Genomic DNA, 5740 nt, shown 5'->3' on the forward strand with positions numbered 1-5740 from the left:
TCGCCTCCGTTGCGGAGTTGTGAGCTCAATCAGTCTAGCACAAGGCCACTGTATGTCTATACTACTATTAAATCGATAAGCTAAATTAATCAAGGCATTAGTTTGATCGGACCTGCTATGACCCTATGTCGTTATCATGATATGCTATGATTTTCTATAAACCATTATTACGTATGAATATGGATATAAACACGTACTATTTTGCAGTAATACCTACATGAAAAACAAGCTTTAGTTTGTACTACAAAACACTATTACTGTGTACTTTAAATTATTACAATTCTTGGTACAGTCGCCATCAGATATATCGGAGCGGCCGAGGTGCTCAAAAATATCTGAACACGCACTCTAACTCCTTGACAATAGAGGCGTGTTCAGATATTTGTGAGCACCTCGGCCGCTCCGATATATCTGATGGCGACTGTACTACAACATTTAAATACAGACATTAGTTGATAAAGACAGATGGATAAATAGTTTAAAAAACATTACCACACGAAATATATCAAATAAATTCCAGCTATTCAGAATTCAAAATGTCACAAATAAGCCTAAAATTAAAAATAATCATAGTCAAATTATTAAACGAGTCCAACTTTACTGTCCGCGCGCGAATACCGTGCACGGCTGAGGAATGTTAGGAATGTTGGGCGTCATGACAGAGTGATGTGACTGGTGTCATTTTGTACGTACGGGCGCGGCGCACCCCCCCACTTCCTCGACCTCCGAATGCACGGAATTGGCGCGCGGACAGTATGTCACATTTAATAATATTATAATTAAAAGTGACACAAATTTATCATGCGTCACATGCGATAATACACTGTAATTAACTCTCGTATCGAATGGTGGTGCCTATGACAATTCCATCAAGTCTTCTTTTGGTTGGGCTTAATAATATTTTTTTAAGAAATATATTATGATTTAATTTAACCGTATTTTTATTACTTAAATGTTACATTCCTGAATAAAATAATGTACTAAACTTCGAAAAAATGTCTTCAAACATTTTACGTGACAGCTACTCCATATAAAAATTAACTGTCACAGGGACCATAATTTGTGACGTTTTCAAGCAAAAGGTACCATTAGGACGAAATTTGCTTGTATCTTTATACGAATAACCTGTCAGAGCGTCCTTATGGCAAGCGACAATGTGGTACCTTTTGATTGAAAATGACACGTTTAATGCGACAGGATTTAGTGGGATTGACGGCAAGCTCGGTTCTCCATACAAAAGTAGTTACGCTCTCATTTTAAAACTACTAGCTAGATTGCTCTGAAACTTTGTACTTACAGATAAGGTATATCTAGGTCTGTAATTAGTTTATGTACAAAACTTTAAGTTTTTTATACAAAACTTGTTTGCTACATTTCGTTTGTTTTATATCTTCTTCCTCGCGTTATCCCGGCATTTTGCCACGGCTCCTGGGAGCCTGGGGTCCGCTTGACAACTAATCCTAAGAATTGACGTAGGCACTAGTTTTTACGAAAGCGACTGCCATCTGACCTTCCAACCCAGAGGGGGAACTAGGCCTTGTTAGGATCAGTCCGGTTTCCTCACGATGTTTTCCTTCACCGAAAAGCGACTGGTAAATATTAAATGATATTTCGTACATAAGTTCCGAAAAACTCATTGGTACGAGCCGGAGTTTGAACCCGCGACCTCCGGATTGAAAGTCGCACGCTCTTACCGCTAGGCCACCAGCGCTTATTTCGTTTGTTTTATATACTAGAGCTATATAAACAAATTACAGACCTAGATATACCTCATGTCATTATATATGCAAAGTTTCATTACAATCCAACACGTAGTTTTAAAAAGAGAACGAAACTCCGTTTGTATGGGAAGGTGAAATTCGGCCAAACTTGCCGGGGACTAAGATCCTTATAAGAATAAGATATATAATTATATCATAATGCCTAAAGACAGAATACAAACTTGTGTCAATCATTTTGAACTCGAATACGTATTTCTGTCGAATACGTTGTTATTCGAGTGTGAATTTTCTTAAAGATACTACTAGACTGTGGTATTTTATTTTTCTGTTTAGTTTGTACCGTAACTTGACGCTAATGTTTATTAAAACTATTGCAAATCGTCATTAGCCGGGTCCACACGGAGCGAGCATACGCGCGAGGCAATATCCTCGCGCACAAAACGGCCAGTGTAGACGTGCCTCGGCAGAGGCGCGCGTGTTATCGACATTTTTAGACGTGTCCCGCGCGCGCCGCCTCGGCCGAGTCACGTGTACACTGGCCGTTTTGTGGGCGAGAAAATTGCCTCGCGCGGATGCTCGCTGTGTGGACCCGGCTATTAACGCTGCGTTTCCACTAGAAATGTGCGAGGATGCGTATAATCGGACGGTTTTAAATTGTCGGAATCCACTTAAAGGATTACCTACCGATGAATGGCATTGTTGTCTTTTGTTGGCATTGTTGTGACTCACATAAACAAACGCTTGGGTGACCACGGCCCTGCATTCCAAAAGGTTCTATATCGAGTACCTGCTATTGCAATTTTAACTTTATTCTTCAAGCGATAAGGTTGTTATCTGTATGGAATCTTTTGTTGTTATTGCATTCCATTTTGCACAGCCAATAAGCGGTTGGGCTTAACAAAAGACAACAATGCCATTCATCGGTAGGTAATCCTTTAAGTGGATTTCGACATTATAAAACCGTCCGAATATAACGAGGGATGTTTGTTATGAACCAATAGAATCACTACACGCTGAGCGAGGAAAACAAATGAAGTGATTCTATTGGTTCTTAACAAACATCCCTCGCTACGCATCCTCGCACATCTCTGGTGGAAACTCAGCCTAATAACTCTAAGTCTCACTTGTGGTATTTTAGATTCTGTTTTCTATCAAGCGAACTTTATAATGGTATACACCGTGTTTTTTTTGAACTCCGTTAATTTCAAAGATTCCTGAGTTTGGATAGGGTATTTGACATTTTTTTTATTAATCGTATCAGTCGATCAGGTTTGTTTTTAGGATCAAATGTCTGTATGGGACCCATTGCCTTAAAGCAATACAGAAGTCAGAAATTATAGTCAGCCTGACAATCGCGCTTTACTGACGAAACGCGTTTAACAAAATGGTAATACATTGTGACGTCACGATGTAATGTCCCTATTGCTTAGAACCGTTTCGAAGTATGGAAAACAAGGAAATTGCGATTTTGTCGGTGAAATATTGCGTTTATGTATATTGTTGCTATACAATTAATGTTTAAAAAATAACTTTAATTTTGAAACTTTGAGGTCTAATAATTTTTATTATTTCCGTATGTTTTTTAAATCTCCTTTTTATTGTGATAAATTGCTCATTTACTAGATTTAGTAATGATATTCAACATGTGTCAACAACGCTATTAAGTTGATTTTTCAAAGACACTATTATTCTAATAAACTCCATTTTGAAGATACACATTTTTTATATTTTTATCTGTTAAGGCCCTTACGAGCGTGTACACTTGCGTTAGGGCCTATTTACATATTCATTAGTGTTATGAAATTAGCGGAGTTTAAAAAAACACGGTGTATATTACGAGACACATTTCGCCAGAACATTTTATTCAATGAAAATACAAACACAGTTCTATTTTGCTTAGTTATTGTTTATGGCAACTCAACTTGAAATATAAAACTTCCTATTCTATTTCATCCACGCAACTTAAAAAACATTATTGCATATATTATGATGACAAATTAAAACGAGTCATCATTTCCACTATTAAGGCATCGAATATTCATATTTCTGTACATCTATTATGTCCATTTTACATTACGATTTTTGAAGTAAAACTTCTTTAGGCGCGACTAGAGGGTAACTCAGTTTTTCTTTCTGACGGAAGTAACGCTCAGTAGTTGACACACGCACAATTAGGACACACGTCAAAGTGCCAACATACCAATATAGCGATAAACGTCATCGTCAAAGAAATTTTACTTCCGCGCGTAAAGGGGCCCACTGACTATCAGTCCGCCGGACGATATCGGCCTGTCAGTTGTTCGGAACTGTCAAATTTTTGTTCTAACTGACAGGCCGATATCGTCCGGCGGACTGATAGTCAGTGGACCCCTTAAAGATTACACGCACACACTTTTTTGTAATACACCGAAAATATGCAAGATTCCAATTAATTATCTATTTAAAACATTTTTCCAAAATGTTTTAATACCCGAGTGAAAGATGTGACAGTCAGCAGCAGAAGTTGTTAAGCGGGCGAGGTGCTCAAAATGATCTTGACGCGACTTTATTAAGAGAATAAGAGCCTGCTTAATAACTTCTGCTGCTGACTGTACCAGGGATGTTGCGAATATTCGCATCCGCATCCGCATAAAATTAATGCGGAGTTTAATGCGGATGCGGATGTGGAACAGGTAATTTCGTCAGTAGCCAATAGGAATCTCGTTTCGTTTTATCGAGCACTTTAGCCTATGACGGACAGCGACAAGAAGTGAAAAGTTTGTTTTATTTGGACTTTAGTATAGTAATGCGATTTGTGGGTCACCTATATTCTTGTTCAAATACTAAGTTTAGTTTTTTCATAAATAAAAATTACAAAAGTGTAATATTTGACGTTTTTTATGTCCCGACATCCGCATCCGCGTCCGCGGATGTCAAAAAATCGGCATCCGCAACATCCACTGGACAACATGGACTGTACCATAACACTATTTCTCTGACAGTCACTTTAACCTATCGTGCGCGGCGCACCATCATGGACCTTATCGCAAGGCACTAGGGTTGATATTGGGCTGAAGCCACGCGCGCCAGTTATCGTCTTCGGCCGTCAAGTCAAGTCTTAATGAGACCTTAGTTCAGTCAAATAAAATCGGTGTATTATAAAAACAAAACCTAACCATTTACATTTATATTATACAACCTTCACGATACAAAAGGGATGTTAAACACTTATACATACTATGTGTGTACAATTGTACAATAAGTATAAATAATAATTAATAATAATGTAAACCTCCAATTTCATTCCCGCCAGTCTTTTTTTTTATTCAATTATTTTCTCGATTAAATATGTTACATGTGTATACATACGTGAAAGTTGTGGAATTCTTTCCAAAGTTTAGAAAAGTTCTAGGAAATTTCATTTCACAGGAAACAAGGCTCATTGCGGAAATGGAAATCGATTCCCATACAAAAATATGAAAATGTATCGAAAATCGCATGCTAGTTCTTAAACCGTCAAAATGGGGCTTTCTTTACTGAATTCAATTGCACTAGATGTCACGAATTAATCCGTAATGGCATAAAAACTACGCAATTATTACTAACAGGTATAATAGGGTATTTGACTGTACTTAAAATAAATTATTTTACACCATGCAAGAAATAAAGCACCAGAAGATTAATAGAGAAACGTAGATAGGAGACACAATTTCTATTTTAAAACTCGTATAAAACTATAAAGAGTAGGTAATTTTATTGTGACGTCACATGCTAGTGTTTCATATAAATTCCATAGCAGCAAAATCGTTTTGACAGTTCGAAAAAAGAAACTGATTTGACTAGTAGTCAAATACCCTGTTACGGCCTTCAAGTCTATTACAGACTACACAAATTTGTCAGACAGGGAGACAACGTTTTTCATGACTGTGTTAAAAGTATCCAATCCACAAAAAATTATCAATAGAATTTGAACTTTCTGTCAAAGAGAAGACATTCATTTAAATGACAAATTTTAGAGGATGGTCTTTTGCAAACTTAAT

At 37.2% G+C, this 5740-nt stretch overlaps 1 long non-coding RNA gene across 1 annotated transcript in view; it reads left to right on the forward strand.

Moving 5' to 3' along the window:
- The window catches only part of LOC134755238 (uncharacterized), a 108884-nt gene that overhangs the window by 82327 nt on the left and 20817 nt on the right, over window positions 1–5740 (forward strand). The window lies entirely within an intron of this gene.

Source organism: Cydia strobilella, chromosome Z (genome assembly GCF_947568885.1).
Source record: "Cydia strobilella chromosome Z, ilCydStro3.1, whole genome shotgun sequence".
In the NCBI taxonomy this organism is placed as follows: domain Eukaryota; kingdom Metazoa; phylum Arthropoda; class Insecta; order Lepidoptera; family Tortricidae; genus Cydia; species Cydia strobilella.